At 50.2% G+C, this 19,869-nt stretch overlaps 5 non-coding genes and 4 pseudogenes across 5 annotated transcripts; all 9 read right to left on the bottom strand.

The window, feature by feature from the left end:
* Positions 1 to 267: 267 nt before the first annotated feature.
* Positions 268 to 458, bottom strand: LOC142262021 (U2 spliceosomal RNA). Its single transcript, XR_012729488.1, has one exon. It is a non-coding gene; the product is annotated as a U2 spliceosomal RNA (small nuclear RNA).
* A 1,388-nt stretch (positions 459 to 1,846) lies between these two features.
* LOC142262016 (U2 spliceosomal RNA) lies at positions 1,847 to 2,053 on the bottom strand (annotated as a pseudogene).
* Positions 2,054 to 9,779: 7,726 nt separating this feature from the next.
* LOC142261944 (U2 spliceosomal RNA) lies at positions 9,780 to 9,987 on the bottom strand (annotated as a pseudogene).
* Positions 9,988 to 11,634: 1,647 nt separating this feature from the next.
* On the bottom strand, positions 11,635 to 11,842 carry LOC142261942 (U2 spliceosomal RNA; annotated as a pseudogene).
* A 1,647-nt stretch (positions 11,843 to 13,489) lies between these two features.
* LOC142261941 (U2 spliceosomal RNA) lies at positions 13,490 to 13,683 on the bottom strand. Its single transcript, XR_012729454.1, has one exon. It is a non-coding gene; the product is annotated as a U2 spliceosomal RNA (small nuclear RNA).
* A 1,564-nt stretch (positions 13,684 to 15,247) lies between these two features.
* LOC142262027 (U2 spliceosomal RNA) lies at positions 15,248 to 15,440 on the bottom strand. Its single transcript, XR_012729493.1, has one exon. It is a non-coding gene; the product is annotated as a U2 spliceosomal RNA (small nuclear RNA).
* Positions 15,441 to 16,129: 689 nt separating this feature from the next.
* LOC142261978 (U2 spliceosomal RNA) lies at positions 16,130 to 16,255 on the bottom strand (annotated as a pseudogene).
* Positions 16,256 to 17,643: 1,388 nt separating this feature from the next.
* Positions 17,644 to 17,827, bottom strand: LOC142261935 (U2 spliceosomal RNA). Its single transcript, XR_012729450.1, has one exon. It is a non-coding gene; the product is annotated as a U2 spliceosomal RNA (small nuclear RNA).
* A 1,594-nt stretch (positions 17,828 to 19,421) lies between these two features.
* LOC142262009 (U2 spliceosomal RNA) lies at positions 19,422 to 19,612 on the bottom strand. The gene has a single exon (XR_012729483.1). It is a non-coding gene; the product is annotated as a U2 spliceosomal RNA (small nuclear RNA).
* Between the last annotated feature and the right edge of the window lie 257 nt (positions 19,613 to 19,869).

Raw genomic sequence — 19,869 nt, 5'->3', positions numbered from 1 at the left:
TTCCATTCAATTGCAAATGATCTAGATAAGACAGAGAACTGCAGCACGGGACATAGCCGAGTTGGTCAGGTTGAGTGGTGATGAGTTTGCTATTTGGATGAATAAAGAAAGTCAAAAGTGTGAAAGATAAAAAACAAAAGGAGGAAGTGTGAAAAGTGAATGGGCCAAATTGAGGTGCATATGAAGACGTATGCTTTCTTCCAATTCATTAAATCGGGCTAATATGAATCAGGTGAATTGAGTTCTGCTTTTGGAAACTGGGTTAAGAAGGGGTGCACCGGTCCTGGAGGTACTGCAATACCAGGTCAATGCGTGGAGTGGACAGAGCAAGCTCTTTTTCCATCTCCCTGTTCTAAAAATCCATTTAATATATGGTCCCCAGATAGGGGACGTATCAGATATTAAACTGATAAGAACAGATACTACACTTGATCTTAGCCAAAAGGCCGAGAAGCGATAACCAGAATTGGTTTGGGCCTCGAGTGGCACCCTGGCCTATGCCGGACACATCTTAGGGAGAGAGAGCGAGAGGGAGACAAACCCACGCCTACAGAAGACATTTTGTCACCCAAGCCAACCCTTGAAAAGGCTGCTTTGCAGAGCAAAAACAAGAAGAATGGTGCGTTTTGCAGCCGCCGCCCCCCACTGCAATGAATCTGAATAACTCCTCCTTTAGGGCGCAAGCAACTCCCCTCCCCCTTGCAGTCTTTCCAATTCACGATACAAAAAGACGGACAGGACAGGTTGCCTGACTTTCCGTCACTGCCACCCTTTGCCATCCTTACCCGTAGAAAGCCCTTTCATCATCCCCAAACCCTAATCTTTTCCCTTTCCTTCCCAGCCCCCAAACCCTGCCCTCTGTACCCTTCTCACCACCCGCATCCCTTCTCCTGTCATCCCCCTACCACCCGGGAAAAAAAGAGCTTGCCCCCTCCTTACACTAGCCCACCCTCCCACCCAAAGAACAACTTCTGCTGCGCAGCTTGTTTTCTAGGCAGCAGCGCTATTGTGATGTCAGCGGGGGCATTGTGACAAGCCGCCAGTGTTCCGTCTCTTCATGTTGTGCACAGTTCAAACAGAAAATACATCAACAGGCAGACTACAGAAAAGCTTACTATCAAAGGTTAGAGGGGGGCTTTCTCAGAGGGCTTTTTACAGTTTTTCTATTCCCAATTAGCCGTTTAAGTGTACTTATTGAAAGTAGTAATTCTTTCATAGGCCGCCCTTTCTTAGTATTTGACGTTCCTTATATTGCGGTATGAGGCTTTGCAGCAGGTTGCAAACATTCATCACCCATGACTGTCCCCAATTGAGCTCAGAAGCTCAATGTCTATCATGACCTCTCTTTTAGAATGTCCAAGAGCAAGCAAACTATTCCTCCAGGAGAGGGCGCCAACAGACTACTAAAGAGATCATCATTACTCAAAGAAAACCCCAAAAACCAATGCATGATAGGAATAAACAGGTAACTTTCTTTGGAGTGGAAGCGGAGAGATCGCACCAGATGCCAATTCTAGATCTTATCACACCTGTGGTCACTGCAGCAGCAGGTGAATCCACTTTGTCCAAAAGGGATCTATTCCATTCAATTGCAAATGATCTAGATAAGACAGAGAACTGCAGCACGGGACATAGCCGAGTTGGTCAGGTTGAGTGGTGATGAGTTTGCTATTTGGATGAATAAAGAAAGTCAAAAGTGTGAAAGATAAAAAACAAAAGGAGGAAGTGTGAAAAGTGAATGGGCCAAATTGAGGTGCATATGAAGACGTATGCTTTCTTCCAATTCATTAAATCGGGCTAATATGAATCAGGTGAATTGAGTTCTGCTTTTGGAAACTGGGTTAAGAAGGGGTGCACCGGTCCTGGAGGTACTGCAATACCAGGTCAATGCGTGGAGTGGACAGAGCAAGCTCTTTTTCCATCTCCCTGTTCTAAAAATCCATTTAATATATGGTCCCCAGATAGGGGACGTATCAGATATTAAACTGATAAGAACAGATTTTTTTTGATTTAACAGCATCTTTATTATCATGCACTACTCACAAAAAGGTAACAAACCGTGTACAGTGCCGCAGCCCCGTACACACAGAAATATACAATCCTTCTTACATAGCCATAGAGTACGACGCACTAAACTATACATCACGCTCCTATGCTTATCCATAACACTCAAGCTGAAAGAAAAAGTTAGACAATAAATAACGACGAACCGGCGATTGGGGGATGGGGGTAGGGGAAAAGGGGGATAGGGTGGGGAAATCACAGGCCCGAAGCTTTATTGAAAGACGCACATAACGGGAAAAGGAGGGAGGGGGCATGGAAGAGGTCTAAACCTCCTCCTCGGCGCTGTCGTCTGGACTGTCCATGATGGAATAGTCTCTGAGCAGGCTGTGGATCAGCCTGCGGCAATCCTGGATAGACATCCTCTCCCTCTTCAAGATGAGCCGGTTCCTGGCGACCCAAATAGCGTCCTTAAAGCAGTTCATAAGGCGCCAAGCCTCCTGGATGGCTCCAACGGTGTGAGTCCCAGGGAAGAGTCCATAAAGTACGGAATGGTACGATAGGCTCCCTCTGGGGACGGAGTTCCTCAGGTCATCCTCCAGGGCAACCAACAGGCGCTGTGCGAAACGGCAGTCCCAAAAGGCGTGCAGCGATGTTTCCTCCACGAAGGGGCACCTTGGGCAGTACCGGGTTTTGCACAGGTTCCGGGCGTGCATGAATGACCGGACGGGCAGTCCGCCCTGTATCGCCATCCATGACAAGTCCTTGTGCCCGTTGGTCAATCCAGCCGATGACACGTTTGTCCAAACAGTCTCCAGTGTGTCGTGATGAAGTCCTGGAATGTTCTCCATTTCGTCCTTGGCTCTGATGAGTTTGTGGATAGTCTTTGGCTTCCACAAATCAGGCTTGAGTCCCTCCAGTTGGTGTTCCCTCACAAACCGAACCACGTCTCCGTAGAACCATGGCGCCGTCCAGTTGTAGGGGAAGGAGCTGTCCCACTTGTCCCAGCCTAACCGTCTCCAAAGGGGGAGCAGGAAGAAGCGAGACATGGACCCACCCGCGGAACCTCTCTTGACTCGCAGAGTTCGGCGAACGCAGTCACATACGAAGGAGGATCGCAGGAGGGTGGGGATATCGGGTACGCCCTTCCCACCCTTGCGAGGATCCTTGTACATGATGCTCCGCTTTACTCTGTCCATCTTGGATCCCCAGACAAAACGAAACACCGTCCTGGTAATGGCCCTGCACACGGTGGCAAGGGGGGGCCAGGCCTGGGCCGTGTACTGCAGCACGGGCAGTACCTCGTTACGCAGGACCAGTGCTTTGCCCTCACAGGTGAGGCGTCTGAGGCTCCACAGACCGATCCGTTGGGTGATCTTGGTCAAGCGTTCCTCCCAGGACTTGAGGGCTGCTCCTTCCTTCCCGAACCACACTCCAAGAACCTTGATGAAATCCGGCTGGATGCTGAAAGGGAAGGGGGCGGAAGAGGCCGGCTGCCAGTCCCCGAAGAGCATGGCTTCCGACTTCCCGCAGTTGACTTTGGCTCCCGAAGCCCGTCCGAAGGTCTCACAGGTCTGGACGAGGGTGTCGACTGAGCGCCGGTCCGCGCAGAAGACGGTCACGTCGTCCATGTAGAGCGAGCACTTGACCTCGAAGCGTTCTGGTCCTGGTGCGGTGATCCCTCTGATCTCTCCATTCCGCCGGATAGCCTCTGCAAAGAGTTCTATAACACAAACAAAAAGAAGAGGTGACAGAGGACAGCCTTGTCTGACCCCTGAGAGGACCGGGAAGGGGTCAGTCTTCCAGCCGTTTACCAACACCGAGCTGTGAATATCAAAATACATTAGTTGGACATACAAACAAAACATGTTACCCAAACCTAACCTGTGCAGAGCTTTGCCCAGGAACTCATGGGAAACACGGTCGAAGGCCTTTTCCTGATCCAACGAGATCAGGGCTGCGTGCACCCGGCGGGCTTTGATGTACTCGACCGTGTCCCGCATGAGAGCCAGGCTGTCTGCGATGCGACGTCCGGGGATGCCGCAGGTCTGATCCGGGTGGATGATCCGTCCGATAACCGTCTTCAGTCTCGTTGCCATCGTCTTGGCCAGGATCTTGTAGTCGACATTCAGAAGGGTGATGGGACGCCAATTCTTCAGGTCGCACCTCTCTCCTTTACGCTTGTACAGGATCGTGACCATTCCTTCCCTCAGAGATGGAGGCATTCTGCCCTCCGCCACCATCTCCTCATACAGCCCTAACAGGTCCGGACAGATTAGGTCTCCCAGCGCTACATAGAGCTCTGCTGGGAGGCCGTCACTGCCCGGTGTCCTGCCAGAACTAAAGGATTTGGCGGCCGAGAGCAGCTCGTCCACCGTCAGAGGAACGTCCATGGCCGCCGCGTCTGCAGGGTCAAGATGGTTAGTGATACCTGACAGGAACTTATCGGCGGCCTCGGGGTCAGTAGTCTTGCGGGCGTAGAGTTCGCTGTAGAAGTCGCTGACGACCTTCATCACATTCTCTTTCCCGCGTCGTATGCTTCCACTCTCGTCTCGTAGTTCATTCATGGGCGTGTGACCGGCGTGGAGTTTCCTGAAAAAGAACGAGTTACATTTCTCACCCTTCTCCAGGTTCTCCACTTTGGAACGGAAGACAATTCGCTCGGACTCCTCCTCGAAGTGCCTTTTCAGGCTCCTCTTAGTCTCCTCCAGCTCCTCTCTCACGTCCCAGCCGCATCGAAGAAGGTCCTGCAGGGAACGCAGCTCACGCTGGAGTCTCCTGAAGTCCCTCCTCTTCAGACACGCCTGTTGTTGACTCTTTGCCTGAAAGAAGAAACGGAACTCGAGTTTAACGTATTCCCACCAGTCAGAAACAGACTGGAAGCCCGCCTTGTAGGCCCGCCACGTGGAGTAGGCAGCTCTAAGCTCCTCCAGAATCTCACCCTTTTCCAGCAGAGAGCAGTTCAGCTTCCAGGAGCCCGGGCCAATGGGGAAGCCATGGCCCAGCACACCTTGAAAGTGAATGGCTCTGTGGTCAGAGAAGAAGCAGGGGACCATCGAGTGCCCACTCCGCCCAACCGCCCGAGAGGTAAACACAAAGTCAATCCTGGAACGCAGCGAGCCATCGGATCGGCACCATGAATAGTTCACGGATCCGTGTCCGATGGAGCCAACAACGTCCACAAGAGAGGCTTCGGTCACCATCTCAATGAGCAGTTTGGATGTGACGTCCAACTTGGCAGCCGTTCCAGAACTGCGTCCATCCTCCTCAATTGGGCAGTTGAAATCCCCGGCCATCACTACCGTCCTGGCGGTAGCGAGCTGAGGGCGCAGGGCTTGGAGGAGCTCCAGTCGATCGCTCTTCACAGGAGAAGCATACACATTGATGAACCTGACAGGTTCTCCCGCCCAGGTGCCATCCACGAGCAGTAACCTGCCGCAGACGATTTCCTGAACAGAGTCCAATGTGAAGGCGCTTCCCCTGATCAGCACGGCGACCCCCGCGGACCTACAGTCGCCCCCGCCAGACCAGTAGGATGGGCCATGGGTCCACTCCCTGGCCAGATGGTTGAAGGACCTAGAGGAGGGAAGGGAGCATTCCTGCAGGAAAAATACATCACTAGACTGAGTGTTAAGGAACGCAAAAATTGTCTGACGTCGGAACTTGTCTCTGATGCTCCTAACATTAATGGAAAAGATGTTAATGTTAGCAGTCATTGGAGGAAAGAGAAAGTTAGAGCAGGCGGTGTGCCTTAGTTACCACTCCGGTCGGGCGGTTCTTCCTCTTTGGCACCTGCTGGTAAGGGTATCTCCAGCAGACCCTCTTCTTCTAGCTGCTCGAGCAGGGATGGTGCCTCAGTGGCTTCCGACTCCTCCATTTCTTCTTCGGCCACAAGGGACTCCACCATCTGCTCCAACACGTCCGGTTCTGGGAGGAGGCCATCCTCCTCTTCCTGGGGTGGATTGGGGTCCACAATGAACAGCTTGGAAGGTTCTGCGACAGGACTATCTTCCACCTTCCTTTTCCTTTGGCCTGTACCTGAGGAGACAAGAGCTGGAAAATCCTCCTCGGTGAAAAGTGCAAGAGTGCTGAGGCCCTCTGCTCTCATGGTCTGGGGAGGGAGAGTGGGCTTTGGGGGGGGGGGTGAGGAGACCAACTGAGGAGTAGGGAAATGAGGTGGAGGTAGTGGAATCCTCAGTAGGGTTGGCCGGGGGGGGAGGGGTTTGGACAGGGGTGACAGGGGGGGGGACCAGGGAGGGGGCCACAGTTTTCTTACCCTTCTTTTCCCTGGACTCCGTGGCTGCTGGGGCATCGGCTGGAGCCACGGTCGCCGGGTTCTTGGCCGCCTTGTCCTTGGCCTCTGTGGCCTTGGTCGTAGCTGCCTTGGTCGACGAAGCTGTGACTACCCGATACTGGGTCGCCGCGGCAACCCTTGCCCAGGATTTCTCCCGCTGTGGGCAGTCCTTGTAAAGGTGGTCCGCCTGTCCACATAGGTTGCAAGTCTTCTTCTTTGGGCAGTCCTTGGAGCTGTGTCCTGTCACCCGGCAAACCCTGCAGGCGTCCTCCTTGCAGGTCTTCATCGAATGCCCTTTCCCGCCACATTTCCTGCAGTTGTGTGGCATGTCCGGGTAGTAGATGAGACCAAAGGAGTTTCCCAGAGAGAATGTCGGGGGCAGGTGCTGGAGACCATCCTCGGATGCTGGTTCCCTGTAGAGTCGAACGGTTACTGACCACTTACCCGTCCAGAATCCGTTGCCGTTAAGGATGTGGGATGGCTCCCTCACCACTGTGCAGAGACGTCCCAGGAACGTGGAGATGTCTCTTCCTGGGGTGTGCGGGTTTCGCATGGAGACCGTGATCCTCTTCTCATCCCTCTGTATAGGACAGGATCCTAAAAAAGAATGAAAAGGGGAGTCCGGCATCGCTGCGTTCATCGCCTCCCAGTATCTCCTGCAGGCATTCACCGTGGCAAAGGTTACCAGAAAAATGCCAGTCATGAAGGTCTGGACACTCAGGGTTTCCGCCCTGGAGAAGCCCTGATCCAGAATCATCTTCTTGCAGAACACGTCGGTGGACATGTCCGGCAACCTACCATCCACCGCCTTTAGCTTCAGGGCAACCGTCTGCCGCATCCAAGGCTCCAGGGTTGGAGCCTTTTCAGGCGGCGTCCGGGCTCCCTCCGGCTGGCTGGCGTCGGAGGTAGGGGCCTCTTGGGCCGAAGAAGCCTCTGGATGAGCCTTCCTGGAGGTCCCTGGGTCCTGAGCCTTCTTGGCTGCCTTCTCTGGCTTGCTTGCCATGGCTGGTTCCTGCTTGAGTTCCCGGAGCTGGATCTTGGATTCTTCTCCGGGTGTCTTCTCCCGCTGTGTTCCTCCTCGAAGTTCCTCTGGTCTCCCCAAGTCTTCTCCGAGCCTTCGTCTTCTTGCTTCTTTCTGCCAAGCTCTTCTTCCGTCCGATCTCCCTCTTCCGGTCTCGGCTGGGCTTTGGAGCTCGTCTCCCTGATCGTATCTCGTCAAGTGTAGCTAGCTCAGTTTGTTCTGATAAGAACAGATTTTTGATTTAATGAAGCTTTCCAAAGCACCACAAAAAATGCATGACCGAAGTCACACCAAAAACAGTGCAAAGGCTAGGATTCGTGTGGACCCCACCGTGAGGAGAGGGTCCCCAAAAATCAACCCCGTCCCTCCGAGCCAGAAGGCCACAGCAAGGGTCAGGGATCTTCGGTGCTCCCCCAAGCCAAAGCCTGGTTGAGCCTTGTCGTTGCTCCCAGCGTCCACCCAGGCATCTTACCCAAGTGGAGTAGAGAGCTACTAGTTGTTGGTTTCGCAGCCGAAACTGCCCGGACTGTCAACCGGTGTTGGTTTCTCAGCCCAAGGCTAACCGGACCTCCAACCGGGTGTTGGTTTCTCAGCCGAAGCTGACCCAGACCTCCAACCGGGTGTTGGTTTCTCAGCCGAAGCTGACCCAGACCTCCAACCGGGTGTTAGTTTCTCAGCCCAAAGCTGACCAGACCTCCGACCGGGATTGTAAAAATTTCCCTTCCTAGCCAGAAGGCCGGGATAGGGTAATATGCTCAAAAAGTATGAAAAGGCAAGGTACGGTGTGCTACAGAGCCCAAGGCTTGCCGGGGTCCCAAGCCAGCAAGCTCAGACTCACTCCAGGGTCGTCAGTCCTGGGGCACGTTGTACCATAGCCCCCCACCCTTACTCAGTCTAATAGCCTCGATCCTGGTAGGGCCATGTTTTCCTCTAGATGAATATACTATCCACCCAGAGTACTAGCAAGCGCAACCTTCCAGTGTGCATTGTATCATTGTACTAAGGTGGCCTGGAGCTTAAACCACCTCTTCGAACAACACTACACTTGATCTTAGCCAAAAGGCCGAGAAGCGATAACCAGAATTGGTTTGGGCCTCGAGTGGCACCCTGGCCTATGCCGGACACATCTTAGGGAGAGAGAGCGAGAGGGAGACAAACCCACGCCTACAGAAGACATTTTGTCACCCAAGCCAACCCTTGAAAAGGCTGCTTTGCAGAGCAAAAACAAGAAGAATGGTGCGTTTTGCAGCCGCCGCCCCCCACTGCAATGAATCTGAATAACTCCTCCTTTAGGGCGCAAGCAACTCCCCTCCCCCTTGCAGTCTTTCCAATTCACGATACAAAAAGACGGACAGGACAGGTTGCCTGACTTTCCGTCACTGCCACCCTTTGCCATCCTTACCCGTAGAAAGCCCTTTCATCATCCCCAAACCCTAATCTTTTCCCTTTCCTTCCCAGCCCCCAAACCCTGCCCTCTGTACCCTTCTCACCACCCGCATCCCTTCTCCTGTCATCCCCCTACCACCCGGGAAAAAAAGAGCTTGCCCCCTCCTTACACTAGCCCACCCTCCCACCCAAAGAACAACTTCTGCTGCGCAGCTTGTTTTCTAGGCAGCAGCGCTATTGTGATGTCAGCGGGGGCATTGTGACAAGCCGCCAGTGTTCCGTCTCTTCATGTTGTGCACAGTTCAAACGGAAAATACATCAACAGGCAGACTACAGAAAAGCTTACTATCAAAGGTTAGAGGGGGGCTTTCTCAGAGGGCTTTTTACAGTTTTTCTATTCCCAATTAGCCGTTTAAGTGTACTTATTGAAAGTAGTAATTCTTTCATAGGCCGCCCTTTCTTAGTATTTGACGTTCCTTATATTGCGGTATGAGGCTTTGCAGCAGGTTGCAAACATTCATCACCCATGACTGTCCCCAATTGAGCTCAGAAGCTCAATGTCTATCATGACCTCTCTTTTAGAATGTCCAAGAGCAAGCAAACTATTCCTCCAGGAGAGGGCGCCAACAGACTACTAAAGAGATCATCATTACTCAAAGAAAACCCCAAAAACCAATGCATGATAGGAATAAACAGGTAACTTTCTTTGGAGTGGAAGCGGAGAGATCGCACCAGATGCCAATTCTAGATCTTATCACACCTGTGGTCACTGCAGCAGCAGGTGAATCCACTTTGTCCAAAAGGGATCTATTCCATTCAATTGCAAATGATCTAGATAAGACAGAGAACTGCAGCACGGGACATAGCCGAGTTGGTCAGGTTGAGTGGTGATGAGTTTGCTATTTGGATGAATAAAGAAAGTCAAAAGTGTGAAAGATAAAAAACAAAAGGAGGAAGTGTGAAAAGTGAATGGGCCAAATTGAGGTGCATATGAAGACGTATGCTTTCTTCCAATTCATTAAATCGGGCTAATATGAATCAGGTGAATTGAGTTCTGCTTTTGGAAACTGGGTTAAGAAGGGGTGCACCGGTCCTGGAGGTACTGCAATACCAGGTCAATGCGTGGAGTGGACAGAGCAAGCTCTTTTTCCATCTCCCTGTTCTAAAAATCCATTTAATATATGGTCCCCAGATAGGGGACGTATCAGATATTAAACTGATAAGAACAGATTTTTTTTTAAGTTGGCTACCCCGACAGGGACAATCCGATCATACCAAAATCGGTCCATCGAGTTTGGATGACAAGTCACCCAATATTTACATAATTGCCCGAAGGCACGCCGGTCACCGCACAAAAGCGACAGTGCCGCGAGTGATCGCCTCCCGAGCCCGGGAACCAACCAGCACAAGGGGACGTAAGCACCAGAAGGCGCAACAATCCCCGAGGCCGGCGGTTGTGCAAGCCTGGGCCCCTCCCAGCCAAGACCAAGGAAAACCCAATGAAGGGACTACACTTGATCTTAGCCAAAAGGCCGAGAAGCGATAACCAGAATTGGTTTGGGCCTCGAGTGGCACCCTGGCCTATGCCGGACACATCTTAGGGAGAGAGAGCGAGAGGGAGACAAACCCACGCCTACAGAAGACATTTTGTCACCCAAGCCAACCCTTGAAAAGGCTGCTTTGCAGAGCAAAAACAAGAAGAATGGTGCGTTTTGCAGCCGCCGCCCCCCACTGCAATGAATCTGAATAACTCCTCCTTTAGGGCGCAAGCAACTCCCCTCCCCCTTGCAGTCTTTCCAATTCACGATACAAAAAGACGGACAGGACAGGTTGCCTGACTTTCCGTCACTGCCACCCTTTGCCATCCTTACCCGTAGAAAGCCCTTTCATCATCCCCAAACCCTAATCTTTTCCCTTTCCTTCCCAGCCCCCAAACCCTGCCCTCTGTACCCTTCTCACCACCCGCATCCCTTCTCCTGTCATCCCCCTACCACCCGGGAAAAAAAGAGCTTGCCCCCTCCTTACACTAGCCCACCCTCCCACCCAAAGAACAACTTCTGCTGCGCAGCTTGTTTTCTAGGCAGCAGCGCTATTGTGATGTCAGCGGGGGCATTGTGACAAGCCGCCAGTGTTCCGTCTCTTCATGTTGTGCACAGTTCAAACGGAAAATACATCAACAGGCAGACTACAGAAAAGCTTACTATCAAAGGTTAGAGGGGGGCTTTCTCAGAGGGCTTTTTACAGTTTTTCTATTCCCAATTAGCCGTTTAAGTGTACTTATTGAAAGTAGTAATTCTTTCATAGGCCGCCCTTTCTTAGTATTTGACGTTCCTTATATTGCGGTATGAGGCTTTGCAGCAGGTTGCAAACATTCATCACCCATGACTGTCCCCAATTGAGCTCAGAAGCTCAATGTCTATCATGACCTCTCTTTTAGAATGTCCAAGAGCAAGCAAACTATTCCTCCAGGAGAGGGCGCCAACAGACTACTAAAGAGATCATCATTACTCAAAGAAAACCCCAAAAACCAATGCATGATAGGAATAAACAGGTAACTTTCTTTGGAGTGGAAGCGGAGAGATCGCACCAGATGCCAATTCTAGATCTTATCACACCTGTGGTCACTGCAGCAGCAGGTGAATCCACTTTGTCCAAAAGGGATCTATTCCATTCAATTGCAAATGATCTAGATAAGACAGAGAACTGCAGCACGGGACATAGCCGAGTTGGTCAGGTTGAGTGGTGATGAGTTTGCTATTTGGATGAATAAAGAAAGTCAAAAGTGTGAAAGATAAAAAACAAAAGGAGGAAGTGTGAAAAGTGAATGGGCCAAATTGAGGTGCATATGAAGACGTATGCTTTCTTCCAATTCATTAAATCGGGCTAATATGAATCAGGTGAATTGAGTTCTGCTTTTGGAAACTGGGTTAAGAAGGGGTGCACCGGTCCTGGAGGTACTGCAATACCAGGTCAATGCGTGGAGTGGACAGAGCAAGCTCTTTTTCCATCTCCCTGTTCTAAAAATCCATTTAATATATGGTCCCCAGATAGGGGACGTATCAGATATTAAACTGATAAGAACAGATTTTTTTTTAAGTTGGCTACCCCGACAGGGACAATCCGATCATACCAAAATCGGTCCATCGAGTTTGGATGACAAGTCACCCAATATTTACATAATTGCCCGAAGGCACGCCGGTCACCGCACAAAAGCGACAGTGCCGCGAGTGATCGCCTCCCGAGCCCAGGAACCAACCAGCACAAGGGGACGTAAGCACCAGAAGGCGCAACAATCCCCGAGGCCGGCGGTTGTGCAAGCCTGGGCCCCTCCCAGCCAAGACCAAGGAAAACCCAATGAAGGGACTACACTTGATCTTAGCCAAAAGGCCGAGAAGCGATAACCAGAATTGGTTTGGGCCTCGAGTGGCACCCTGGCCTATGCCGGACACATCTTAGGGAGAGAGAGCGAGAGGGAGACAAACCCACGCCTACAGAAGACATTTTGTCACCCAAGCCAACCCTTGAAAAGGCTGCTTTGCAGAGCAAAAACAAGAAGAATGGTGCGTTTTGCAGCCGCCGCCCCCCACTGCAATGAATCTGAATAACTCCTACTTTAGGGCGCAAGCAACTCCCCTCCCCCTTGCAGTCTTTCCAATTCACGATACAAAAAGACGGACAGGACAGGTTGCCTGACTTTCCGTCACTGCCACCCTTTGCCATCCTTACCCGTAGAAAGCCCTTTCATCATCCCCAAACCCTAATCTTTTCCCTTTCCTTCCCAGCCCCCAAACCCTGCCCTCTGTACCCTTCTCACCACCCGCATCCCTTCTCCTGTCATCCCCCTACCACCCGGGAAAAAAAGAGCTTGCCCCCTCCTTACACTAGCCCACCCTCCCACCCAAAGAACAACTTCTGCTGCGCAGCTTGTTTTCTAGGCAGCAGCGCTATTGTGATGTCAGCGGGGGCATTGTGACAAGCCGCCAGTGTTCCGTCTCTTCATGTTGTGCACAGTTCAAACGGAAAATACATCAACAGGCAGACTACAGAAAAGCTTACTATCAAAGGTTAGAGGGGGGCTTTCTCAGAGGGCTTTTTACAGTTTTTCTATTCCCAATTAGCCGTTTAAGTGTACTTATTGAAAGTAGTAATTCTTTCATAGGCCGCCCTTTCTTAGTATTTGACGTTCCTTATATTGCGGTATGAGGCTTTGCAGCAGGTTGCAAACATTCATCACCCATGACTGTCCCCAATTGAGCTCAGAAGCTCAATGTCTATCATGACCTCTCTTTTAGAATGTCCAAGAGCAAGCAAACTATTCCTCCAGGAGAGGGCGCCAACAGACTACTAAAGAGATCATCATTACTCAAAGAAAACCCCAAAAACCAATGCATGATAGGAATAAACAGGTAACTTTCTTTGGAGTGGAAGCGGAGAGATCGCACCAGATGCCAATTCTAGATCTTATCACACCTGTGGTCACTGCAGCAGCAGGTGAATCCACTTTGTCCAAAAGGGATCTATTCCATTCAATTGCAAATGATCTAGATAAGACAGAGAACTGCAGCATGGGACATAGCCGAGTTGGTCAGGTTGAGTGGTGATGAGTTTGCTATTTGGATGAATAAAGAAAGTCAAAAGTGTGAAAGATAAAAAACAAAAGGAGGAAGTGTGAAAAGTGAATGGGCCAAATTGAGGTGCATATGAAGACGTATGCTTTCTTCCAATTCATTAAATCGGGCTAATATGAATCAGGTGAATTGAGTTCTGCTTTTGGAAACTGGGTTAAGAAGGGGTGCACCGGTCCTGGAGGTACTGCAATACCAGGTCAATGCGTGGAGTGGACAGAGCAAGCTCTTTTTCCATCTCCCTGTTCTAAAAATCCATTTAATATATGGTCCCCAGATAGGGGACGTATCAGATATTAAACTGATAAGAACAGATTTTTTTTTTTTTTTTTTTGAAGGATGAGTTTGAAAATAATAAAGTGACCGCCTCTCGTTGCCCAGGTAACCGTCCGTCACAAGAGGGCTATGACATCCTACGATGCACACTCCCCCAAGGCCAGCAGTTGTGCAATACCCTGGCACCTTACAGCACCAACCAAGGTAGTACCCTCCCAAACTACACTTGATCTTAGCCAAAAGGCCGAGAAGCGATAACCAGAATTGGTTTGGGCCTCGAGTGGCACCCTGGCCTATGCCGGACACATCTTAGGGAGAGAGAGCGAGAGGGAGACAAACCCACGCCTACAGAAGACATTTTGTCACCCAAGCCAACCCTTGAAAAGGCTGCTTTGCAGAGCAAAAACAAGAAGAATGGTGCGTTTTGCAGCCGCCGCCCCCCACTGCAATGAATCTGAATAACTCCTCCTTTAGGGCGCAAGCAACTCCCCTCCCCCTTGCAGTCTTTCCAATTCACGATACAAAAAGACGGACAGGACAGGTTGCCTGACTTTCCGTCACTGCCACCCTTTGCCATCCTTACCCGTAGAAAGCCCTTTCATCATCCCCAAACCCTAATCTTTTCCCTTTCCTTCCCAGCCCCCAAACCCTGCCCTCTGTACCCTTCTCACCACCCGCATCCCTTCTCCTGTCATCCCCCTACCACCCGGGAAAAAAAGAGCTTGCCCCCTCCTTACACTAGCCCACCCTCCCACCCAAAGAACAACTTCTGCTGCGCAGCTTGTTTTCTAGGCAGCAGCGCTATTGTGATGTCAGCGGGGGCATTGTGACAAGCCGCCAGTGTTCCGTCTCTTCATGTTGTGCACAGTTCAAACGGAAAATACATCAACAGGCAGACTACAGAAAAGCTTACTATCAAAGGTTAGAGGGGGGCTTTCTCAGAGGGCTTTTTACAGTTTTTCTATTCCCAATTAGCCGTTTAAGTGTACTTATTGAAAGTAGTAATTCTTTCATAGGCCGCCCTTTCTTAGTATTTGACGTTCCTTATATTGCGGTATGAGGCTTTGCAGCAGGTTGCAAACATTCATCACCCATGACTGTCCCCAATTGAGCTCAGAAGCTCAATGTCTATCATGACCTCTCTTTTAGAATGTCCAAGAGCAAGCAAACTATTCCTCCAGGAGAGGGCGCCAACAGACTACTAAAGAGATCATCATTACTCAAAGAAAACCCCAAAAACCAATGCATGATAGGAATAAACAGGTAACTTTCTTTGGAGTGGAAGCGGAGAGATCGCACCAGATGCCAATTCTAGATCTTATCACACCTGTGGTCACTGCAGCAGCAGGTGAATCCACTTTGTCCAAAAGGGATCTATTCCATTCAATTGCAAATGATCTAGATAAGACAGAGAACTGCAGCACGGGACATAGCCGAGTTGGTCAGGTTGAGTGGTGATGAGTTTGCTATTTGGATGAATAAAGAAAGTCAAAAGTGTGAAAGATAAAAAACAAAAGGAGGAAGTGTGAAAAGTGAATGGGCCAAATTGAGGTGCATATGAAGACGTATGCTTTCTTCCAATTCATTAAATCGGGCTAATATGAATCAGGTGAATTGAGTTCTGCTTTTGGAAACTGGGTTAAGAAGGGGTGCACCGGTCCTGGAGGTACTGCAATACCAGGTCAATGCGTGGAGTGGACAGAGCAAGCTCTTTTTCCATCTCCCTGTTCTAAAAATCCATTTAATATATGGTCCCCAGATAGGGGACGTATCAGATATTAAACTGATAAGAACAGATTTTTGATTTAATGAAGCTTTCCAAAGCACCGCAAAAAATGCATGACCGAAGTCACACCAAAAACAGTGCAAAGGCTAGGATTCGTGTGGACCCCTCCGTGAGGAGAGGGTCCCCAAAAATCAACCCCGTCCCTCCGAGCCAGAAGGCCACAGCAAGGGTCAGGGATCTTCGGTGCTCCCCCAAGCCGAAGCCTGGTTGAGCCTTGTCGTTGCTCCCAGTGTCCACCCAGGCATCTTACCCAAGTGGAGTAGAGAGCTACTAGTTGTTGGTTTCGCAGCCGAAACTGCCCTGACCGTCAACCGGTGTTGGTTTCTCAGCCCAAGGCTAACCGGACCTCCAACCTGGTGTTGGTTTCTCAGCCGAAGCTGACCCGGACCTCCAACCGGGTGTTGGTTTCTCAGCCGAAGCTGACCCGGACCTCCAACCGGGTGTTGGTTTCTCAGCCGAAGCTGACCCAGACCTCCAACCGGGTGTTAGTTTCTCAGCCCAAAGCTGACCAGACCTCCGACCGGGATTATAAAAATTTCCCTTCCTAGCCAGAAGGCCGGGATAGGGTAATATGCTCAAAAAGTATGAAAAGGCAAGGTACGGTGTGCTACAGAGCCCAAGGATTGCCGGGGTCCCAAGCCAGCAAGCTCAGACTCACTCCAGGGTCGTCAGTCCTGGGGCACGTTGTACCATAGCCCCCCACCCTTACTCAGTCTAATAGCCTCGATCCTGGTAGGGCCATGTTTTCCTCTAGATGAATATACTATCCACCCAGAGTACTAGCAAGCGCAACCTTCCAGTGTGCATTGTATCATTGTACTAAGGTGATACTACACTTGATCTTAGCCAAAAGGCCGAGAAGCGATAACCAGAATTGGTTTGGGCCTCGAGTGGCACCCTGGCCTATGCCGGACACATCTTAGGGAGAGAGAGCGAGAGGGAGACAAACCCACGCCTACAGAAGACATTTTGTCACCCAAGCCAACCCTTGAAAAGGCTGCTTTGCAGAGCAAAAACAAGAAGAATGGTGCGTTTTGCAGCCGCCGCCCCCCACTGCAATGAATCTGAATAACTCCTCCTTTAGGGCGCAAGCAACTCCCCTCCCCCTTGCAGTCTTTCCAATTCACGATACAAAAAGACGGACAGGACAGGTTGCCTGACTTTCCGTCACTGCCACCCTTTGCCATCCTTACCCGTAGAAAGCCCTTTCATCATCCCCAAACCCTAATCTTTTCCCTTTCCTTCCCAGCCCCCAAACCCTGCCCTCTGTACCCTTCTCACCACCCGCATCCCTTCTCCTGTCATCCCCCTACCACCCGGGAAAAAAAGAGCTTGCCCCCTCCTTACACTAGCCCACCCTCCCACCCAAAGAACAACTTCTGCTGCGCAGCTTGTTTTCTAGGCAGCAGCGCTATTGTGATGTCAGCGGGGGCATTGTGACAAGCCGCCAGTGTTCCGTCTCTTCATGTTGTGCACAGTTCAAACGGAAAATACATCAACAGGCAGACTACAGAAAAGCTTACTATCAAAGGTTAGAGGGGGGCTTTCTCAAAAGGCTTTTTACAGTTTTTCTATTCCCAATTAGCCGTTTAAGTGTACTTATTGAAAGTAGTAATTCTTTCATAGGCCGCCCTTTCTTAGTATTTGACGTTCCTTATATTGCGGTATGAGGCTTTGCAGCAGGTTGCAAACATTCATCACCCATGACTGTCCCCAATTGAGCTCAGAAGCTCAATGTCTATCATGACCTCTCTTTTAGAATGTCCAAGAGCAAGCAAACTATTCCTCCAGGAGAGGGCGCCAACAGACTACTAAAGAGATCATCATTACTCAAAGAAAACCCCAAAAACCAATGCATGATAGGAATAAACAGGTAACTTTCTTTGGAGTGGAAGCGGAGAGATCGCACCAGATGCCAATTCTAGATCTTATCACACCTGTGGTCACTGCAGCAGCAGGTGAATCCACTTTGTCCAAAAGGGATCTATTCCATTCAATTGCAAATGATCTAGATAAGACAGAGAACTGCAGCATGGGACATAGCCGAGTTGGTCAGGTTGAGTGGTGATGAGTTTGCTATTTGGATGAATAAAGAAAGTCAAAAGTGTGAAAGATAAAAAACAAAAGGAGGAAGTGTGAAAAGTGAATGGGCCAAATTGAGGTGCATATGAAGACGTATGCTTTCTTCCAATTCATTAAATCGGGCTAATATGAATCAGGTGAATTGAGTTCTGCTTTTGGAAACTGGGTTAAGAAGGGGTGCACCGGTCCTGGAGGTACTGCAATACCAGGTCAATGCGTGGAGTGGACAGAGCAAGCTCTTTTTCCATCTCCCTGTTCTAAAAATCCATTTAATATATGGTCCCCAGATAGGGGACGTATCAGATATTAAACTGATAAGAACAGATGAGATTTCATCCGCAATTTCCAGAAACGGTCATCGGCCACCACACAAAAGCACAGTGCCGCAGGTGATCGCCTCCCGAGCCCAGGAACCACCAGCCACAAGGGGGACGTAAGCACCAAAAGGCGCAACAATCCCCAAGGCCGGCGGTTGTGCAAGCCCGGGCCCCTCCCAGCCAAGACCAAGGCAAACCCAATGAAGGGACTACACTTGATCTTAGCCAAAAGGCCGAGAAGCGATAACCAGAATTGGTTTGGGCCTCGAGTGGCACCCTGGCCTATGCCGGACACATCTTAGGGAGAGAGAGCGAGAGGGAGACAAACCCACGCCTACAGAAGACATTTTGTCACCCAAGCCAACCCTTGAAAAGGCTGCTTTGCAGAGCAAAAACAAGAAGAATGGTGCGTTTTGCAGCCGCCGCCCCCCACTGCAATGAATCTGAATAACTCCTCCTTTAGGGCGCAAGCAACTCCCCTCCCCCTTGCAGTCTTTCCAATTCACGATACAAAAAGACGGACAGGACAGGTTGCCTGACTTTCCGTCACTGCCACCCTTTGCCATCCTTACCCGTAGAAAGCCCTTTCATCATCCCCAAACCCTAATCTTTTCCCTTTCCTTCCCAGCCCCCAAACCCTGCCCTCTGTACCCTTCTCACCACCCGCATCCCTTCTCCTGTCATCCCCCTACCACCCGGGAAAAAAAGAGCTTGCCCCCTCCTTACACTAGCCCACCCTCCCACCCAAAGAACAACTTCTGCTGCGCAGCTTGTTTTCTAGGCAGCAGCGCTATTGTGATGTCAGCGGGGGCATTGTGACAAGCCGCCAGTGTTCCGTCTCTTCATGTTGTGCACAGTTCAAACGGAAAATACATCAACAGGCAGACTACAGAAAAGCTTACTATCAAAGGTTAGAGGGGGGCTTTCTCAGAGGGCTTTTTACAGTTTTTCTATTCCCAATTAGCCGTTTAAGTGTACTTATTGAAAGTAGTAATTCTTTCATAGGCCGCCCTTTCTTAGTATTTGACGTTCCTTATATTGCGGTATGAGGCTTTGCAGCAGGTTGCAAACATTCATCACCCATGACTGTCCCCAATTGAGCTCAGAAGCTCAATGTCTATCATGACCTCTCTTTTAGAATGTCCAAGAGCAAGCAAACTATTCCTCCAGGAGAGGGCGCCAACAGACTACTAAAGAGATCATCATTACTCAAAGAAAACCCCAAAAACCAATGCATGATAGGAATAAACAGGTAACTTTCTTTGGAGTGGAAGCGGAGAGATCGCACCAGATGCCAATTCTAGATCTTATCACACCTGTGGTCACTGCAGCAGCAGGTGAATCCACTTTGTCCAAAAGGGATCTATTCCATTCAATTGCAAATGATCTAGATAAGACAGAGAACTGCAGCACGGGACATAGCCGAGTTGGTCAGGTTGAGTGGTGATGAGTTTGCTATTTGGATGAATAAAGAAAGTCAAAAGTGTGAAAGATAAAAAACAAAAGGAGGAAGTGTGAAAAGTGAATGGGCCAAATTGAGGTGCATATGAAGACGTATGCTTTCTTCCAATTCATTAAATCGGGCTAATATGAATCAGGTGAATTGAGTTCTGCTTTTGGAAACTGGGTTAAGAAGGGGTGCACCGGTCCTGGAGGTACTGCAATACCAGGTCAATGCGTGGAGTGGACAGAGCAAGCTCTTTTTCCATCTCCCTGTTCTAAAAATCCATTTAATATATGGTCCCCAGATAGGGGACGTATCAGATATTAAACTGATAAGAACAGATACTACACTTGATCTTAGCCAAAAGGCCGAGAAGCGATAACCAGAATTGGTTTGGGCCTCGAGTGGCACCCTGGCCTATGCCGGACACATCTTAGGGAGAGAGAGCGAGAGGGAGACAAACCCACGCCTACAGAAGACATTTTGTCACCCAAGCCAACCCTTGAAAAGGCTGCTTTGCAGAGCAAAAACAAGAAGAATGGTGCGTTTTGCAGCCGCCGCCCCCCACTGCAATGAATCTGAATAACTCCTCCTTTAGGGCGCAACCAACTCCCCTCCCCCTTGCAGTCTTTCCAAT

This window comes from Anomaloglossus baeobatrachus, unplaced genomic scaffold (genome assembly GCF_048569485.1).
Source record: "Anomaloglossus baeobatrachus isolate aAnoBae1 unplaced genomic scaffold, aAnoBae1.hap1 Scaffold_2405, whole genome shotgun sequence".
Classification (NCBI taxonomy): Eukaryota; Metazoa; Chordata; class Amphibia; order Anura; family Aromobatidae; genus Anomaloglossus; species Anomaloglossus baeobatrachus.
This window is presented reverse-complemented; position numbering and strand designations above follow the sequence as displayed.